The following is a 21,865-nucleotide window of genomic DNA, read 5'->3' on the forward strand; positions in this document are numbered from 1 at the left end:
TTAATTTGTAGGTGCTAAGTTCAAAAGTCAATGGGAAAACAATCTAAATCATATGTAGGTTTCTAAACAACTGCTTAATGAAAAAGGAAGTAATCGAACAATGACAACTTTCATTATTGAACATTTAGTTAAAAAAGACGTCTTGAAAAAAACTGTAAAATTATAAATATTTAAGTTAAATAAAATAATATTAATATATTAAAAGTTTTTAAAATGAGATTACAATTCAACCACAAATTTAAAATACACTTATTTTGAACTAAATTAAATATTTAAATGATATAAAAATTACATAAATTAAATAATTTAAGTTATATAAGATAATAACAAATTTGAGGGGCAGACTCTTCTTATTAACCAGTGTTTGTTTTTCCGCGTGTATTAACAAGTTTTTTAATCCTTTTCCGCGTGTATTTTTAACTATAAAAGAGACACCACCTGCGCATGTTCGAACTCACCACCCCATCATATTTTCCCCTGCTTTCAAATTACGGAAGCCCGCTTATCATATACGCTACCGGCTCATCTTAGATTACTCCACCAGATTGCTGCTGTTAACTGTTCCGGTGAAGATGTCCGATCAATTTTCCCGTCGATCTATCTATTGGTATTCTACTGCTCTTCCCATTATCTTGATATTCTTCCATCCATGACAATTCAAGAACCTGTTGGCTTTTTGAAGTGGCGCATCTTAGATTACTCCTCCGGATTATCTGTCCCATTGACGATGTCCGATCAAAACCCTAAACCCTAAATACTACTGCTCTTCCCATTATCTTGGTTTTCTTCCATCCATTAAAAAAGAAAGACGGAAAATTCGAGAACTCATTATTGTCAAATTCTCTTGGAATTCTTGCATGCATTCTTATAAAGAAAAAAACCAAGAACTTGTTGGCATGCATTCTCTTTAAGAAAAATTCAAGAACTTGTTGGCTTTTTGAAGAAATTGTAGTTTTTAAGAATTTCTTGTCATGGAACATATCAAGGAAATTCAAGAAGTCCTTAAAAATAAATAAATTATGTTGTCATTCTCTAAGTCTATGTTAAGGATGTTCAAGAATTTGTTTTTACTTTTTTAGGGAAATGGGGAGCATTAAGGGAATACCTGAGGCTATTTGGACAAGGGGTTATCTTGTCGAGGAGTTGATTTTTAACAGCCTCGAAGCTGGTGCCAACAAGGTATACTAATTTACCCTTTCAAAGTTTCAATACTCTTTATGACTTTACTAGGTGTTGAATGGAAACGCCCTCACTGGCTATTTTCCTTTACATGGTCTAGACTTTTTGACTTTGATTGTATCTTAAAAATGGAACATTGTGCCATGTAAGAGAATGGGAAATTATGGTTCATCCTTTCTTATTTTGTTAATGTTTTGAGGATCAGTAAAGATGGGCTGCTGAGAACATCATAGTTAAGTGACTAACGATGGTAAGTCGTGTTTTCATGCTGTTTTAATCGTTTAGACTAATTGCACCTGCAAATTTTTGTGTTGCTTGCACAAAAGGTAGAGACCGGTGAGGCTCTTGAATAAATTCTTATGTTCCTTTGTTTGCTACTTCTGATGACGTGGGCATATGCCTTCTAATGACATCAGCATATGCCATCATCTTTTCTATTGTATTGATGCTGCTGTACATAATTTATTATGCCCGACAACTATGATGTTCATAACTTGGAATGATTGTTATTGTCTATAGGACTGCATGCATTACCTCAACTGATAGGCTGTTTCACGGTTTGTGTTCATTAATATCTTTTTAAGATGTTCTTGTTTTTATTATTTTGTGGTTTACTTGTAATTGAGAAAATTGGTATGGCAGTACACAACACAAAATATTGATACTTACATTTCGATTTTGCTTTTATTGTTAGATGTTCATGCACATCTCAATTCTGGTGCTTCATTTGCAATATATTTATATGTATCCCCCTCCACCTCTCTTTATTGGTGCTTCATCTTCTGTTGTGCTTCCTTTTTGTCTGGCCATTTTAACTATGGTTTTGTATGCTTGCTTTACACCAGCGACATCAAAATACAGTCATTCAGATGATATGCATGCTTTCCTAGCAAGCTTTGGCTTTAAAGGAAAGGCTCTGAGCTCTATTTCTAACGTTTCTTTTTGGAAATTCCAAAACTCATGGGAGGCCAAATGGATATCGTAAGGTTTTGAAGGTAAAGTTCTTTTGAGTTTTAGTTGGTAGTATCCATTAGGATAGGTATAGAACTACTAACCTGGTCGTTGTTCTTGACACTGTTTATAGGATGACAAATGTTTGTACCTTGGAATTGATTACTGTAAAGAAGATGTTGGTACAACAAGTAATTCTGTATAAGCATACCTGATATATGAGTTGACTGCTGTTTGCTAAGAAGGAAATTTGTTGGGATTTTTCTTTTTGCAGTCAGTTTTTCGTCATGTATTTTACAACCAACCTTTTTCGAAGGAAACAAATGCATTCCAAGCATTTTTAGTTTTCTCAAAGTCAAACATGTAAAAAATATTGATTTACTTACTTTACTTCTAAAGTTGTACTCTGATCCGGTTGTTCTTTTGGTTTGCATATATAATCTTGCAGAACAGTTTTTACATTATTATCACAACATAAGTATTCCCTGCATGACTAACTTTAATCAAATAATGTCTTACTCTTTTGTATTGCAATTTTGTGATATTACTGAAGAGAAAGAGAGTGATATAGGGTGCTTTATCTTTTGTTCCATCTCTTTGTGACCGTCTGGTGGAGTATATTCTTATGTAGAAACTGAGGCCCATGTCAAAATAAATGTGCGTCCCTTTTTACATAGTCAAGGATTATGATCTTTTGTTTGATTCTAGCATTTATCTTCGTTGAGCATTACACTCATTGTCATGTTCTACAGCATGCTGCAGATGAGCGAATTCGTTTGGAAGAACGGCGTGAGAAGGTAATGGCTGTCTAAAATCTCATTGATGTGTCGTCTCAATGTAGAGTTTCTAACTTAAGTGAATTATCAGGTCCTATCTGGACAAAAGAGGAGAACAACCTATCTTGATTCCAAGCAAGAATTGGTACGTTTATGGTCATCTAATGAGAAATAGATTTGCCTTGTGCTTCTTGTCTTGTGGGGAAGACTTGAAACTCTTTATAATAGGTAACATTGATTTTTGAGTCTTTGACCATACTATGCTGACCAAATTCAAAACTGGGGTTGGAACTTGGATCTGCAACATTCATTCTCAAGCTTCAAAATCATTTACCTGGTAAGTTACGGATCTTTGTTTAGATTTTCATCACAACCAGTCTATGGAACTTGGTAAAATTGCCATTTACCTGAAATTCTATTCCACTAAATTTTGCAACATTCATTGAAGTTGAACCTTACTCTAGCATGAAGTTATATGTTTTGGTTAAAGCGGGAACATAAATCTGATTCACAAGCAGCCAACTTCTGTCACACTTGTTGCGGTAACATTCTCTAATACTTGTCTCTGTCATATTATACATTCAAAAAGGTAAGTACATGTAAACCATTTTCAAATCAGTCTTATAAGGGTAAGGTAATATAGTACTAATTATAGTTGGTAATACAGGATTATGAAGTGACATCAACTAATAGGAAATAAGAATTGAGATTAGGAATTATTGGGAATAAGGCTACACTGTATAGTAAATACACAAGGGCTGGGAGAGATTGCTCGCCTACATTCTTGAACCTTTTATTACACTTTAGAGCTTATTCTCTTTATCGATCATGTTCCTCCCTCTGAAGGATATATGTCTTCCTTAGTCTGGAAAATAAAGCATGACAAGCACTTCTTCTCAGTCTAGTTATTCCATTCTGAGGTGTCAATACCGCAGTTTATATCAGCTCTGTGCTCCATCTTGTTGAAAGCAAGAAGGATTTTTGAGGGTTTAAGGCTTTCAAGTGTCATTTGTGCACATTGTCTCTTAAGGTCCATTTTATTTTTAATTGGGTTGATTATAGCGAGTGAATTTGAATTGTTACTTCTAAGGGAATTTTTTTTGTTCTAATACCATCAATTACAAGACAATGCTAGAGGTTCTCTCCTTTTGAATTTTGAGGCCTGGAAAATCGAATAGCTTCCAACTTATTTCAGAAAACTATTCATGATATCATTCATGTTTATGAAATACTCCACTAGCTAACAAGATTCTTTTGCATGTGTTTCATAAGAAAATGGTTGTTTTCTTAATACTATAGGATCTGTGTATTTTGGGCGTTAATCTAACTGATGTGGATCTGTTAGAATTTCTTCAACAGGTTAGTCCATTGACACTAACTAGCTCTCATATTCATTCCTTCATTTAATTAGCCCTAATCTTTCTTATGTGGAATCTTGTTTATGTTCTTGCTTAAATGTCGTGTCATGTTCTCTGAATAATGTGTTTGAATTGAAACCCACTTAGCTGACTCCCCTGTTTTAACGTTATCACCACAAAGGAAAAAAAAGGGTAGGTGGGGAGTGGTGTGGTTTTTGTTTGTCTATTAGAACATGTCACTTGTTCATTTTGTTCCATGTTTAATGTGCAATCAAATTGCCAGAAATGATGTACAGCATTATATTCCCTTTGTTGGCTCCTTTGATACTTATTGTCTTAATCTGATAAAGTTATTTTGTTGTGTTTTTCTAGAATATCTTATGGTGACTGGTTGGTTCTTTAATGTTACTTGTAGGATTGGCCCGTCCTTCTCTTTATTGAGGATACTGTCGCGAATCTCTGGACTGGAAGTAACTTTGTCGGTGAGAGCAATTGAACTCAACATTTTTATGCAACATCACTTATGTTTCATTGTATTTGATGTTGTATGTACATGTGGCTTTGTCCACTTCACATTCCATTCCCTGTAGGATGATTTCCTGGATAAAAAATTTAGTGCTTCAGCTAGCTTCAGTTGTAAATCACACTGCCTGTTTAGGTTCAGGATGGGAGGATGAGTCTATTGTAGCTGGCAGATCAATGGAGGATGCCTCATTTAGGGAGTCTCTTGAACGTGATGACAGTTCAAATGTGATGCATGAGAGAAGGAAACCATTTATGCGGAGCACAGAAGCCTTATACGTGATGGATCATCTTTTGCTAGTGATGAAGATATTAAGTTTGAAAAAAGTTACTACAGAACTAAACAAAATCGCCTTGAAGATGATTATGATTTTGAATTTGAAGTAGCTGATGATGTCAACCAGGTCTTAAATCAAAGGTCTCCTAGAGGCAAGGCCAAGGAAATATATTTTGAGAACTTCTCCTGGTGCAAAACTCAGAGCAAGGCATTGCGGAGTCATAATTTTACAGGAGATTCAGAAAAATCTTCATTATCCAAGGACATTCTGGATGAAGACGATCATCTTATGGATTTCAATTAACAGACTGAAAATGGTTCTGGCCTGCTATCTTTTAGTCCAGGACTGTCTCCTCTGCCACCAGATCCTTTGCTCGGGACCAGTTTTCAAGAATTTAATCCTATAAAAATGAACTTTGAGCAGCCTCGACTCCAGGCGAATGTATAATTGACCACCTGTCCCTATAGAGACGTCAAAAAACTCACTTTAACATCTAACAACTCGTAAGGCTCAAGTATCAATCTTTTCAACTTCTACCTCGACTTTTTAGTGTATAGTTTGTAAACTTGAGTAATAATTTTAAAATAAGATCTGTTTTCATTTCCTTCATCCAGAGAAATAGAAACTTTGTGCGTGTCAGCTGAAAGGCATGTCTGCTACTTGTTGATTTCCTTCACTTATCTATTTATGATCTAAAATTTGATCCTTTCCTCTTCGGACTCAATTCTTGTCTATCGTCACGTGTATGCTAGTATCCTGTCATGCATGCATGTTGTGTTAGACATATGTTTGACCAAGTTCATCTCAAATTTCTTTTAGGACCCTTGCATATTGTGCTGGGACATTCGGAAGACTGCTGACATTGTTTACAAGGTTGGTTCTCTCTACTGATTGGACACTCAGGGAACTGGTACGTTGGAATGATTGGCTCGATAGTTCTGTTTCTGTTCAGTAAAGAAGCTAATGAGATGCATTCCTCTTCCAAAAAAATTGCATTTTACAAGTTGGATACGTCTCACTCTCCTGCTAGAAACGTAATAATTCTTTAGCAGTTTCCTTGTCCTATAAAATAACACTATGTATGTTCATATGATGTTTTTTCCTGGAGGGGAACTTTCATAATTGAAGTGGTCTATTTTGTTTAATGGCGGAATCACTTGTTTCACCGAAAAAAGAAAGAAAAGGAACTATGATTTTATATGCTTGCTTTACACCAGCGGCATCAAAATACAGCCGTTCAGATGATATGTATGCTTTCCCAGCAAGCTTTGGCTTTAAAGGAGAGGCTTTGAGCTCTATGTCTGACGTTTCTTTATTGGAAATTGTTACCAAAACTCACGGGAGGCCAAATGGATATCGTAAGGTTTTGAAGGTAAAGTTCTTTTGAGATTCAGTTGATAGTATCCATTAGGATAGGTATAAAACTACTGACTTGGTCTTTGTTCTTCCCATTATTTACAGGACGACATGTGGTTGCACCTTCGAATTTGATGATTGTAGACAAGATGTTGGTACAACAGGTAATTCTATATTAGCCTACCTGATACATGAGTTGACTTGACTGTTGTTTGCTAATAAGGGAATTTGTTGGGATTTTTCTTTTTGAAGTCATTGTTCGTGATGTATTTTGCAACCAACCAGTTTGAAGGAAGCAAATGCACTCCAAGTACTTCTAGTTTTCTCTAATATCAAACAAGTAAAAAATATTGATTTACATACTTCACTTCTAAAGTTGTACTCTGATCTCATTGTTCTTTTGGCTTTGCATATATAATCTTGAAGTCCAAAGAGAGTTTTCATTCTTCAAAAGCGCCTCTGCTAAGAATCGCCCTTGCGCATCCCAGTGTCTCCTTCAAAATTGTTTATATCGAAAAGTCTGTATTTGATAACTTAAGGATATTTCCTGTCTGGTTTCTTAGATTTTGTTCATTTGCATGCAGTGAGGATGACCTGCTTTGCACACGTGCTTCTCCTTCTCCCTGGCTTTGTTGTCCAGTGGGTTTGGGATTCAGCTGAGTTCCCTTAACAAATTGAATGCAAGCATTGGTGCATTCAAGCTTTCAGGATACATCTCAGGTCCTGATGCTGTGAAGGTATACAGGTCCAGATTGATGGATAAAGAGATGTGATAAGTCCAAAATACTCTCTCCCATTGATTATTGGAGAACAATGCAAAGCAACATTTCTAGCTTCTTTTGGTTGCAAAACCAAACAGACCAATGTTAGCAAGGACATGTCATACATACTTGTTTTACTGATTGTATTGTTGTATTTCTCATTACAATGTGTTTTCTGCTTCTAAGGCTGACAACTCTTCATGTTTGAACATAGACTCCTGGTTTTTGCTTCTGCTTCCCTTTAAATGGATTTGGCAGTCTTTTTTTTTCTTTCAAATTTACATCAATTTTCATAAATCTAGATTGTATTGTTGTATTTCTCATTACAATGTGTTTTCTGCTTCTAAGGCTGACAACTCTTCATGTTTGAACATAGACTCCTGGTTTTTGCTTCTGCTTCCCTTTAAATGGATTTGGCAGTCTTTTTTTTTCTTTCAAATTTACATCAATTTTCATAAATCTAGATATTTGCTACATCAATCTTCTTGGAGCCTTGCTATCTTTAGGAGATTGTGACATCCAACTGTATTTTGATTTTTGAGTGGGATCAGGGTAGTGGGGTGGCTCATATTCTCAGAAATTTCAAACTTGTAGGTCAATCTGGGCCATCTAATTCACAATAAAATTTTCTGTTATTCAGAAAAAATTGAGCCCTACCAAAAAGTTTAGTTTGATCTTCATTCTTCATCTGTGGAGGTTTGACAAACAACTTTGACCAATTAAATATGCTAACGCTGTTGATCTTTGGCATTATTCTAGAGACTCAAGAGCTTTCGAGGATACTTTTTTATGTATCCTTTGTTTCGAAAGGTGTCAACATACCCCCTTCAGGTTAGAGTCACCGAGTTAGTATATTTTCTCTTCTTTGAAGAAAATAAAGAGAGAAATATATATTAATGACTTGGATCTTAGAGGAAGTAACTTCATTTGAACATTTAACACTACTCTACTGTTCTAACAGTTTTAATAAATACTAAATCATTAACTAGAATGAGGGGATTAAGGAAAAGCTAGAATAGGCTCCGAGGAAGTGACAATCTTATTTTTCTTTGATGAATGGAGGAAATGGGAGCACATGTAACCAGAGCTCTGCATCTGGTTCCTCTTAGTTTTCGGCTGCAGACCATGGACTAGATGAAACTTGAGAATAGACATTTTGCTATGTACTGGATAGGAAGCTATTGACTTCAATGCCATGTTATTTGTTAAAAGTGTTGGTCATCTCCTGCTCAGAATTTCTGTGTACCATATGTAGGTTAAGCGAGGAGTGATTTGACTTATCGTCTCAAAAAGAAAAAAAAAAGATGGGGTGTGTGGGTGTGTGTGGTTCTTCTCTTTATTGAGGATACTGTCACAAATCTTTGGACTGAAAGTAACTCTGCCTGTGAGAGCAATTGAGATATCAACATTTGTGCTCCATCTTGTTGAAAGCAAGAATGATTTTTGAGGGTTTAAGCCTTTCAAGTGTCATTTGTGCGCATTGTCTCTTAAGCGGTCCATTTTATGTTTTAATTGGGTTTATTTTATCAAGTGAATTATGAATTGTAACTTCTAAGGGAAGAGCTTTTTTGTTCTAATACCATCTGTAACAAGACAATGATATAGAGGTTCTCTCTTGTTGATTTATAAGGCCTTGAAGCTTGGATAACTTCCAACTTAATTTGGAAAACTATTCATGACATCATTCAGGTTTTAGGAAATAAGAAGGTAAACCATTCCTGCCATTTGTTCCTGACCTGAACAAGAGGTGGCTTTTCCCAGTACATGTTTCAGTTAATCAGCTTCATTTCTTTCACCCTGTTTTCAAGATTATCTTAGACTACATTCTTATAAATTATGAAAGCATTAGAGCTTACAATGTTCCTTTGTAAGTCTCCTAGGCCACATAGTCTCTTTCAAATTCCATTTTGCTTATGTTTTGATCTTGTAATAAAATTGTCATGCCTCCTGACTTTTTTTGATCAAATTTTCAGAATTTTCACCGACAAAACTCAGTTTCTTATATTCTGGGATAAAATGGAGGGACTTCTGTCCAAAGATTACAATTGAGTACCTTAGCTATATCTTCAATGTTTTTGGGACTTCTTCTCTATTTTGTTAAGACGATGAACTTTTACCTTTTCCAATATGAGATGCAGGGCGGTACTGGAACACAGAATCATAAGCATCGGGATACTTCACTCAATGTCACTTCTGGTGTCTTGCATTTTGTTGGTGATTCCATTGGTTCCTGATACCATAGATTAAAACTGACTGGAGAGTGCCAAAGTTCTCCAACAGGTTGATATGAAGTTTATTCCGATTGTGGCGAACACAACACCTGCTATGATTGGTGAGGACTATTCTGGCCTCTGCATAGTCTATTATGGCCATTCTTGGTTTCTCATGAATTCCTTATAATGCATTTATTTTAAACACTTGTTTCTCTTACGGATGGTTTGGTTGGACGCATTAGCAAATATAAATCAGCATAAACTTCCGCATAAATAGTATAATATTTGTTGGCCACGTAAAAAAAGTAATTTCCGCATAACTATGTAGCACTCAGTTATCTGCATTATATAGTCAAGGATTATGATCTTTTGTTTGATTCTAGCATTTATCTTCATTGGACATTACGCTAATTTTAGTGATCTACAGCATGCTGCAGATGAGCGAATTTGTTTTGAAGAACTGCGTGAGAAGGTAATGATTGTCTAAAAACTCATTGACGTGTTATTTCAACTTGGAGTCCGTAACAACAACAACAATATATAACCCAGTGAAATCCCACAAGTACTTGGAGTCTGTAACTTATTGAATTATCAAGTCCTATCTGGACAAATGAGGACAACAACCCATCTTGATTCCGAGCAAGAATTGCTACATTGATTTTGGTAATAGGTAGCATTGAATTTGAGTCACGTGGGGCTCTTTATAGTAGGTAACGTTGATTTTGAGTCTTTGCCTATGCTTTTGCAGGTCATGCCTGAAATTGGTTACCAATTATTACACAACTATGCTGACCAAATTCAAAACTGGGGTTGGATTTACAACATTCATTCACAAGCTTCAAGATCATTTACCAGGTAGTAGGGTACTATCTTTGTTTAGATTTTCATTACACAACCAGTTTGTGGAACTTAATAAAATTGCCATCTACCAGAATCCATTGCACTAAATTTCGCAACATTCATTAAAGTTGAACCTAACTCTGAGCAAGAAGTTATATGTTTTGGTTAAAGAAGGAACTTCAATCTGATTCACAAGCAACCAACATCTGTCACGCTTCTTGCGGTAATATTCTCTAATACTTGTCTCTGTCATATTATTCATTCAAATGGTTAAGTACATGCAAACCATTTGTAAATCAGTCTTAGTATTATAGTATTGATTATAGTTGTTAATTTAGGATTTAGGAAGTACGTTAACTATTAGGAAATAGGAATTTGGGATTAGGAATTATTGGGAATAAAGCTATGCTGAGTAGTATAAATACACAAGTGTTGGGAGAGATTGCTCACCTACATTCTCAAGCCTTTTACTACACTTTATAGCTTATTCTCTTAAACATTTATATTCCTCCGTCTGAAGGATATATGCCTGTCTAAATGTGGAAAACAAAGCATGACAAGCCCTTCTTCTCAGGCTAGGTATTCCATTCTTAGGTATCAATAGCATAGTTTATTTCAGTTCTGTTTCCATTCTTAGGTATCAATAGCATAGTTTATTTCAGTTCTATGCTCCATCTTGTTGAAAGCAAGAATGATTTTTGAGGGTTTAAGCCTTTCAAGTGTCATTTGTGTGCATTGTCTCTTAATAGGTCCATTTTATGTTTTAATAGGGTTTATTATAGGAAGTGAATTATGAATTGGAACTTCTAAGGGAAGAGATTTTTTGTTCTAATACCATCTGTAACAAATAATGCTATAGAGGTTCTCTCTTTTTGATTTAGAAGGCCTTGAAGCTTGAATAGCTTCCAACTTAATTTGGAAAACTATTCATGACATCATTCATGTTTTAGAAAATACTCCATTGGCTAACAAGATTCTCTTGCACGTGTTTCATAAGAAAATGATTGTTTTCTTGATAATACAGGTTCCATGTATTTTGTGCGTTAATCTCTAACTGATGTGGATCTGTTAGAATTTATTCAACAGGTTAGGCCATTGACACTTAACTAGATCTCATATATTACTCCTCCATTTAACTCTTAATCTTACTCTTGGAGTCTTGCTTAAATGCCGTGTCATGTTCTCTGATGGATCATCAATAGATTAGTACCCCCATCAGTGAATCAGATCCTGAATAACAAGGCTTGCAAGAGTAAGTTCATATTTAATTTATGAATTTGGAACTACTTTGATGCTCTCTCGCCTCCATCACTGATGTCTTTGTTTTTATTTGTGTTGGAACAATAACTCTGATATGGATAGAGTGGAACAGATACAGTGGAATGAGGATCAATATATCAAGTCAACTAGTATTGGGAGTGAAGCATGATTGATGGATTGATTCATGATGTTGCCATTCTATTTATTTATTTATTTTCATAGGTGCAATTATGTTTGGAGATGCATTGTTGCCTTCAGAATGTTCTCTCATTATTGAGGAGTTGAAGCAGACTTCTTTGTGTTTTCAAGTGAGTGGAAAATTGCATTTCAAGAAATATATGTCTACATCCGTGATGAACATTCATTGAAAAAGACGGCATGCAAAAATTGTAAAATTACAAATATTTTGAAATATTAAAATGAGATTATGGTCATTAGAGACAGAAAATGTTGATGCTTACATTTTCTTTTTACTTTTATTGTAAGATGTCCATGTACATCGCATTCCTGGTGCTTCATTTGCAATAAAAAAACTTTATTTACCTGTAAAGCGTCCCTAAAAAAGGGGAGGGGATATATATAGAGAGAGAGAGAAATGAAATATATTTGTATTTGATCACTACTGTATGTAGAGATGTCTTGATTATTTATTCTAGCTGAAGTTGGGTTGGAACATACATATTGGTGCTTAGGTACTTTAAGCCCAGCTTATGGAGAAATATATGTGACTGTTTCTTTCATCTTCTGTCGTGCTTCCTTTTTTTTCAGCCATTTTAACTATGGTTTCTTATGCTTCCTTTACTCTAGCGACATCAAAATACAGCCATTCAGACGATATGCATGCTTTCCCAGCAAGCTTTGCTTAAAGGAGAGGCTCTAAGCTATATTTCTAACGTTTCTTTGTTGGAAATTTTTAGTAAACTCATTGGAGGCCAAATGAATATCGTACGGTTTTGAAGGTAAAGTTCTTTTGAGATTCAGTTGGTAGTATCCATTAGGATAGGTATAAAACTATTAACTTGGTCATTGTTCTTGCCATTGTTTATACGACGGCAAGTGTTTGTACCTTGGAATTGATGATTGTAGACAAGATGTTGGTACAACAGGTAATTCCGTATAAGCCTACCTGACACATGAGTTGATTGTTGTTTGCTTATAAGGAAATTTGTTGGGATTTTTCTTTTTTGCATTCATTGTTCATGATGTATTTTACAACCAACCAGTTCGAAGGAAGCAGATGCATTCCTAGTACTTCTAGTTTTCTCACAATTCAAACAAATGAAAAATATTTATTTACGTACTTTACTTCTAAATCTATACTCTGTCCTGTTTGATCTTTTGGTTTGCATAGGTAATCTGGAAGCCCAAAGAGGGTCTCGCAATCTCTGAAGAATATCTGCTAAGAATCGCCCATATGCATCCCAGTGTCTCCTTCAAAATTGTTTATATTGAAAGGTCCGTCTCTGTTATACCAGCTAACTTAGTATATTTCCTTTCTGGTTTCTTAGATTTTGTTCATTTGCATGCAGTGAGGATGACCTACTTTGCACACGTGTTTCTCCTTCCCCATTGCCGCTATTGTCCAATGGGGTTGGGATCCATCTGGGTTCCCTTAATAAATTGAATACAATCGATGGTTCATTCAAGCTCTCCTGATACATCTCAGGTTGTGATGTTTACACAGTGAACCGCCCAAATTGATGGATAAGAGATGTGATAAGTTATCTTTTCTATACTTTGTTTCCTAAAAACCACTGTTTAATTTGCAGGTCCTTCAATAGATGTGTATCCATTTGTTTCAGTATATTTTCCTGAACAAAGAAAATGGAAACCTAATCTTCGGTTAGCATTTACTATATCGAATGCTTGTTTTTTACGGTGTTTTTGTTTTCCTTAACCTTCATAATGCCAACATCAATTCCAGATTTGCTTCCAAAGGACTAGTACATAAATTACTTAATAACATAACGATGAGTTTTGATAGTCTTGTGACATTGACCAGTGAAGTAGATCTCAGATATATCCACTGTTTTTGTTGAACCTAAACTGCCCAAGATCTTTATATGATTTGACTTTGGAGCCTTCAATGACCTCTGTGGAATTTAAGGTGAGACTTTTTGCGGGCATTTATTTTTTAATTGTTTTGGGATTGGGAAACGAGTGTGAATCTTTGGATTTACTTTTGTAGAATTGAGTTTGTGTTAGGGCTTGTCTCGTGAGAATTGGTTTGGGTTGTTTTCTGAAAATATAATTCACTTCTCTTATTTAATGGGTGAGGGACTAACTTTTTACTAACACCTAGCATAATCTAATATTGGACACCAGTCAAGCACAATGTGGGGAAGCCACCTTAGTTTGCTTATAGTGAAATCATAAGAAACTGAATATCACTGGAAGATCTGGTTAGAGAAGTTCCAGTAGATGGAAGCTTACCAGGAAAGTGGTGAATGTTGCTGTCAGAAAAATGACCAGAAAGAGGTGCAAGTACAGGAATAATCACCGATAAGAGGCTCATGTTGGGGGGAACGCTCCTCAGAAAGAGGTGTGACACGATCAGACATTCATCTGAAAATAGTCATGACTCTGTCAGAAAGTTATAGTAAAAAGGCAAGACTGTATTAGAATGGTTGTCGGAGAGAGGCATGACATCGCTAGAACTATCATTGGAAAGAGGTCTTCTTGCCCAGTTTCCAAAAAGAGGCATGTTCACTCCGGAATGACCACTGGAGAGATATAAGATGCTGAAGAGAGAAGGACCGGTTGTAAATGGTGCCGGTATTTTGTTAAGGCCGCCTGCCAGCAGGTCTAACCTGTATGAGATACAGTCGACATCTTAGAGGAACTAGCTTCATTTGAACACTAATGTTCTAACAGTTTTAATAAATACTAGAAATTATTAATTAGAATAGGGGATTAAGGAAAAGCTAGAATAGGCTCTGAGGAAGTGACACAATTTTCTTATTTTTCTTTGATGAGTGGAGGAAGTGGGAGCACATGTAATCAGAGAACTACGTTTGGTTCCTCTTAGTTTTCGACTGCAGACTATTGACTAGATCAAACTTGAGAATTGTTGCACTTTTTAGGATTACTGAATTTTCTTTCAACTGATTACATAGTCTGATTATGTAGACATTTTGCTATGAACTGGAAAGGAAGCTATTGACTTCAATGCCATGCTATTTGGTTAGAAATTCTTCTCATCACCAGCTCAGAGTTTCCACTTTGTTTGACTTATCACCACAAAGAAAAAAATAAAGGGGTGGGTGGAGGGTAGGTGTGGTTCTTGTATGTATATTAGAACATGTCACTTGTTCATTTTTGTCCATGTTTTATGTGCAATCAAATTGCCAGAAATGATATGCAGCATTATATCCCTTTGTTGGCTCCATTGATACTGATTGTCTTAATCTAATAAAGTTATATTATTGTGTTTTTCTAGAATCTCTTATGGTGACTGGTTGGTTCTTAATGTTACTTGTAGGATTGGCCCTTCCTTCTCTTCATTGAGGATGTTGTCTCAAATCTCTGGACTGGAAGTAACTCTATCGGTGAGAGCAATTGTACTCAACATTTTTATGCAACATCACTTTGGATTCATTGTATTTGATGTTATTTGTACATGTGGCTTTGTTCTCTTCACATTCCCTTTGCTGTAGGCTGTAGCCACCCTGCCTCCCTAAAAGAAGTGGCGGGGTAGGGGGAGAGAGGACAAATTGTGGAAGGTTGGTTAGTGGAATAGAGAAGTTATTTATGCATCAGATGGTGCAAAGCATTTCACTAGTATGCCATTGTGTAGTTGTATCACTTTCTTTTCTCTTGAGCTACTTTTGGAAAACGTTGATATTAGTTGTTGAAGTATCCTCCTCATCTATTGCTATCCCATTCTCTTTTCAGATATACCTGTGAATTACGAGATCCAGAAAAAGAGGTATAGGGCAATAGTTGCAAAGCGACACTTGAACTTCCTTCCCTGCAGCCAAAAAAACTAAGTGGAGTGCACTGTCAGGAGAGAGACTTGATCTTCACAGAATATTCTGTGGGGAAGTGCTTCTGAAAAGCATGATGCCGAGTCCATATTCCTGTCAGATCAAAAGTTCAAGTCAGTAAATTGATGGCTCTCTTGCTATGGAACAGTCAGTGTCAACTGGAAATCCAGAAATTTTGCAACCCCTTTCATCTAATGTTTTGCCTACAGAGGATGATTTCCTGGATAACAAATTCAGTGCTTCAGCTAGCTTCAGGTATAAATTAGACTGCCTGTTAGGTTCAGGATGGGAGGATCAGTCTATTGTAGCTGGCAGATCAACAGAGGATGCCTCATTTAGGGAGGCTCTTGAACTTGATGGCAGTTCAAATGTGATGCATGAGAGTAGGAAACTATTTATGCGGAGCACAGAAGCATGATACATGATGGATCATCTTTTGCTAGTGATGAAGATATTAAGTTTGAAAAAAGTAACTACAGAAATAAACGAAATCGCCTTGAAGATGATTATAGTTTTGAAGTAGCTGATGATGTTAACCAGGTCTAAAATCAAAGGTCTCCTAGAGGCAAGGGCAAGGAAATATATTTTCAGAACTTCTCCTGATGCAAAACTCAGAGCAAGGCATTGCGGAGTCAAAATTTGACAGGGCATAGGCTTTATATGAAAATTTATACACCTTTACTCCTCTTAGTATGATACTCCATTCTAATATCATAAGTGTTTTTTTTTTCAAATGAATATTCTTATATTGCAACTTTATTTCTTTTTTCCATGAGATTTACTTCCTTATAGGACTGTACTTTTTACTTTCGTTATTTTTATCAGTAGTGTAGTCCTAGTTTGAACTTGAACCAGTTTCCACTAGGTATATGTTTCTATAGGCAGTGGGACCTGCTATGTTAAGGTGGATGACACTGGTAAGTATTAGTTTCTTTGACATTGATCTAATGCATTTTCATGTGCAGAAAGTTTTGCTCAATTTATTATTTTACTTCATCATCTGAAGTTGTACTTTCTTTTGAAGGATCTGATGGATCTAGTGTTTCACAAGATGGATTGGTGCTGATGGGAGAAATATATGGTAATCTTTTTGCAAAATGTTGTACTGGCATCATCTTTTCTGTTGTATTGATGCTACTGTACATAATTTCTTTTGCCTGACAACTGTGATGTTCATAACTTAAATGATTGTTGTAGTCTATAGGATTTCATGCATTACTCAACTGATACGTTGTTTGATGGTTTGTGTTCATTAGTATCTTTTTACAAAGGCATAATACATAAATAGGACCTTAAACTTGGCTTCAAATTTTAAGTTGGACCTTGAACTTTCATAGTGAACAAGTAGGCACTTTAACTATCCCACGCTCAAACAAAAAAACACTCGACACTCACAGCCTAAATGCGTGTAAGGCAAATGTTGTGACGTGGATTTATTAGCCATTCAATGGCTACCAACTAATTTACACGTAAATTTTAAAATTTAAAAATAAAATAGCCAACTAATTCACCTTTTCACTCACTATTTTTTCAAAATCGCAAACCCTAGCTATAATTTCCTTGCAAATCAAAGGAAAATTTGTTCAAGATTTGTGCTTTCCGTTGATATTCTTGGATGTTTGCCTTTTCTTCTTCATCAAGTTAGTCCAGGTGATTAATTTTTTTCCTTTTGAAAGTTTATTATTGATAGATTGCATAATCTTTTTGAGACCATGACTATAAATTCTCGTTCCTTTTTACAACTTTGGCCATATGGGTCATCTTCATTATAGCTCTTTTTCCACAATGACAAAAAAAATTCGAAGCCATTTCTATTAAAAAAGATCAGAAATGGTGAAAAAAAGAGCAAAAAAGGCTTGAGTATAGAATTCGAAAGAAGATGAAAAAAATAAGATTTTGATTTGAAATTAACTTCAGTTTAAATAAATTAACTTGAAATATGAGTCTATTAATTAAATCAAACTAATTAACAGAGCTATTTATTTTAAAAATAAAAATCTTTTGAGACAATTTTTTTGAATAAATAATAAAATATATTATATTCAAGAATTATTTTATAAATATATATATATATATATATATATATAGCTATATATAGAGAGATAGAAATTAATTTAAAATGATGATACCATATATGTATATTTCGTTTTATTATTATTATTATTATTATTATTTAATTTTATATATATATTTTATTATTATTGTATTATTATTATTTTTGTAAAAATTACGTTGTTGAGGGTAAAAATTGGGTGTCAACAATATATATAAAAGGGATTCATTAAGGGCGTAAGTGTCATTTCTGTTTTTTTATTGTAGTTGGCCTCGAATTTTACTCGGACGAGCCTGAATTGCGTTCCGATCACGCGTTATGTCAGGTTGGATTCGCGTGTTTTTTTTATTAAGAGTGCCTACTTCTACACTATGAAAGTTGGAGGTCCAACTTAAAATTTGAAGCCAAGTTTAATGTCTTATTTATGTACTATGTCTTTTACAAATGTTCTTATATTTATGGTTTTGTGGTTTAAATTGTAATTGGGCAAATTTGTATGGTTGTACACAACACAATATTGATGCTTACATGTTGGTTTTGCTTTTATTGTAATATGTTCATGTACATCGATTTACTGGTGCTTCATTTATAATAAAATACTAGCTTGGTCTTTGTTTTTGCCATTGTTTACAGGAAGGCAAGTGTTTGTACCTTCGAGTAGATGGTTGTAGATAAAATGTCGGTACAACAGGTAAATCTGTATAAGCCTATTTGATACATGAATGGACTGTTGTTTCCTAATAAGGAGATTTGTTGGGATTTTTCTTATTGCTTTCATTGTTCTTGGTGTATTTTATAACCAACCAATTCGAAGGAAGCAAATGCACTCCAAGTACTTTCAGTTTGAATATAAGTGATGTGTCTTATAACCAACCAGTTTGAATGCAAGTGATGGTTCATTCAAGCTCTCAGGATACATTTTAGGTCTTGATATGTACAATGTGAAGGTATACAGGCCCAAATTGATGAATAAAAGATGTGACGAGTTATCTTTACTTTCCCTAACAATCATTTTCCTTCAAATTATTGATATTAAAAGGTCCTTCAATATTTCTGGAGCACGGTACATCTATACAGATTCAACAAATAAATGTATGTACTTAAATGTAACACTAGTTTTTGGTGGCAGCAACACACACATTTGTATTCATGTAAAGCAGAGTAACTCAGTGCGTATAAATAATGAAATAGGTAATTTGATTGTAAAATCATTCAACTGTTGAGATGATTAAATTTGTATGTCCCACTCTCTAATTCTCTTCATTTTTTATTCGTTAAATAATTTTAGGGGATATTTTGAACAAATTCTTAATTGCGTATATTTTTGTTTAATTTTGTATAATTAAGAGCATTTTTGATATTTTCTTGAATATAAAAAGATATTATTTTACATGACTGATTAGAAATAAAAGATTATCGCATGAAATGAATTAGAGGAGAGTGTAATAGTTGAAACTAAAAAAGAAATAAAAGATTGTCACATGCTGATAGATTTGATAATTAACTAACAAGGAAGAAAGGCCCATCTAGGAATAAATAGATTTCCACAAACTAACAGCATAGGGAGTGGTAACTTCCTTTGCCATCCAATTGTCACTCTCCTCATATTTTATTTTTATGACTATGCCCCATAAATTCTGATTATCATTGGAGTACCTCCAAAGCCACTTCATTCTCAAAGCTTTGCTTTGATTCTTCAAGTTCTTTATCCCCAAACCCCCAACTCTCTTATCATTAATCACTTTTTCCCATTTGACTAAGTGATACCCCTTCCTTTCCTTGTTGCCTTACCACAAAAACCTTCTCCTGATGCTGTCCAACCTATTAATGACTCCTGGTGGCTTGTCTCTGTCATATTATTCATTCAAATGGTTAAGTAAATGTAAATTATTTGCAAATTAGTTTTAGTATTATAGTATTGATTGTAGTAGTTAATACAGGATTTAGGAAGTCATGTTAACTATTAGGAAATATGAATTGGGATTTGAAATTATTGGGAATAAAGCTACGATGAGTAGTATAAATACACAAGAGTTGGGAGAGAATGCTTTGGAATATTCTATTCTTGTAGCAGTCACCGCTTCGGATCCTGCTCCTCTACAATTTTTGGCCCCATATTCTGGGTGTGCCATGGGTAGCCTACTCTTAATGAACTGGGAGTGTCAGGCACAGACGGAAAGCATTTTTTGTCGGCCTATACGCTGACTCTGAATCAAATATTTACTCACTGTCAACTCTCACCTACATTCTCAAACCTTTTACTACACTTTATAGTTTATTCTCTTCCAACATTTATATTCCTCCGTCTGAAGGATATATGCTTGTCTAAATGTGGAAAACAAAGCATGAAAAGCTCTTCTTCTCAGGCTAGTTATTCCATTCTGAGCTATCAATAGCACAGTTTATGTCAGTTTTGTGCTCCATCTTGATGAAATCAAGAAGGATTTTTGAGGGTTTAAGCCTTTCAAGTGTCATTGTGTGCATTCTCTGTTAAGAGGTCCATTTTGTGTTTTAATTGGGTTTAGTATAGCAAGTGAATTATGAATTGTAACTTCTAAGATACCATCTGTAACAAGACAATGCTATAGAGGTTCTCTCTTTTTGATTTATAAGGCCTTGAATCTTGAATAGCTTCCGACTTAATTTGGAAAACTATTCATGACATCATTCATGTTTTAGAAAATACTCAATTAGCTAAATAGATTCTCTTGCATGTGTTTCATAAGAAAATGATTGTTTTCTTGATAATACAGGTTCCATGTATTTTGTGAGTTAATCTATAACTGATGTGGATCTGTTAGAATTTATTCAACAGGTTAGTCCATTGACGCTAACTAGCTCTCATATATTACTCCTTCATTTAACTCCTAATCTTACTCATGGAATCTTGCTTAAATGCCGTGTAGGGGAGGATAGGTGTTGTTCTTGTCTGTCTACTAGATCATGTCACTTGTTTGTTTTTGTTCCATGTTTAATGTGCAATCAAATTGCCAAAAATGATGTGCAACAATATATCTTTGTTGGCTCCATTGATACTGATTGTCTTAATCTGATAAAGTTATTTTGTTGTGTTTTTCTAGAATCTCTTATGGTGACTGGTTGGTTCTTAAATTGATATACCTTTTCTCCTCTTAGTATGATGTTCCATTCTAGTATCATTAGTATATTTTTTTTCCAAATGAATATTCTTATATCGCAACTCTATTTCTTTTTTCATTGAGATTTACTTCCTTAAAGGATTGTACCTTTTATGTTTGTTATTCTTGTAAGTAGTGTAGTCCTAGTTTGAACTTAAACTAGTTTCCACCAGGTATATGTTGCTATAGGCAGTGGGACTTGCTATGTTAAGGTGGATGACCATGGTAAGTATTAGTTCCTTTGACATTGATCTAATGCACATTGATGTGCAGAAAGTTTTGCTTAATTTATTATTTTACTTCATCATCTGAAGTTGTACTTTCTTTTGAAGGATTTGGTATTTCGCGCGATGAACTGGTGTCGATTTTCTGGAGCTTCATTTACAATAAAATACTAACTTGGTCTTTGTTTTTGCCATTGTTTACAGGACGGCAAGTGCTTGTACCTTGGATTTGATGATTGTAGTCAAAATGTCGGTACAACAGATAATTTTGTATAAGCCTATCTGATACTTGAATGGACTGTTGTTCGGTAATAAGGAGATTTGTTGGGATTTTTCTTGTTGCATTCATTGTTCGTGATGTATTTTATAACCAACCAGTTCGAAATAAGCAAATGCACTCCAAGTACTTTCAGTTTGAATGTAAGTGATGTATTTTATAACCAACAACCAGTTTTTGAATGCAAGTGATGGTTCATTCAAGCTCTCTAGATACATTTCAGATCCTGATGTGTACACTATGAAGGTATACAGCCCAAAATTGATTAATAAGAGATGTGATAAGTTATCTTTTTCTTTCCCTAACAACCATTTTCCTTCAAATTATTGATATTGAAAGGTCCTTCAATATTTCAGGAGCATGGTACATCTATACAAATTCAACAAATAAATATATGTACTTAAATGTATCTCTAGTTTTTTGTGGTATTGGACTACAAATTCGAAACACAATAACTTTGGCCTAAATTTTATATCTTATTTTATGAAATCTATTTAGTATGTATAAAATATTAATTTATAATATCATAACTTAGGCCTCATTTTTTCATTAAAATTAAGACGTCTGAATTTAAATGTACATTTGAATGATTAAAATGTTCTCCATAAATCTGAACACTAAATAATTAAAATTGTTTTTTTCTTAACATCTGAATATATCGAATTGAAAAATTATTAAATATAAAAAATACAAT

General features: G+C 34.6%; 1 pseudogene; it reads left to right on the forward strand.

The window, feature by feature from the left end:
• Positions 1 to 446: 446 nt before the first annotated feature.
• LOC129872091 (uncharacterized) lies at positions 447 to 21,404 on the forward strand (annotated as a pseudogene).
• The last annotated feature ends 461 nt before the right edge of the window (positions 21,405 to 21,865 follow it).

Source organism: Solanum dulcamara, chromosome 11, assembly GCF_947179165.1.
Source record: "Solanum dulcamara chromosome 11, daSolDulc1.2, whole genome shotgun sequence".
NCBI classification, from domain to species: domain Eukaryota; kingdom Viridiplantae; phylum Streptophyta; class Magnoliopsida; order Solanales; family Solanaceae; genus Solanum; species Solanum dulcamara.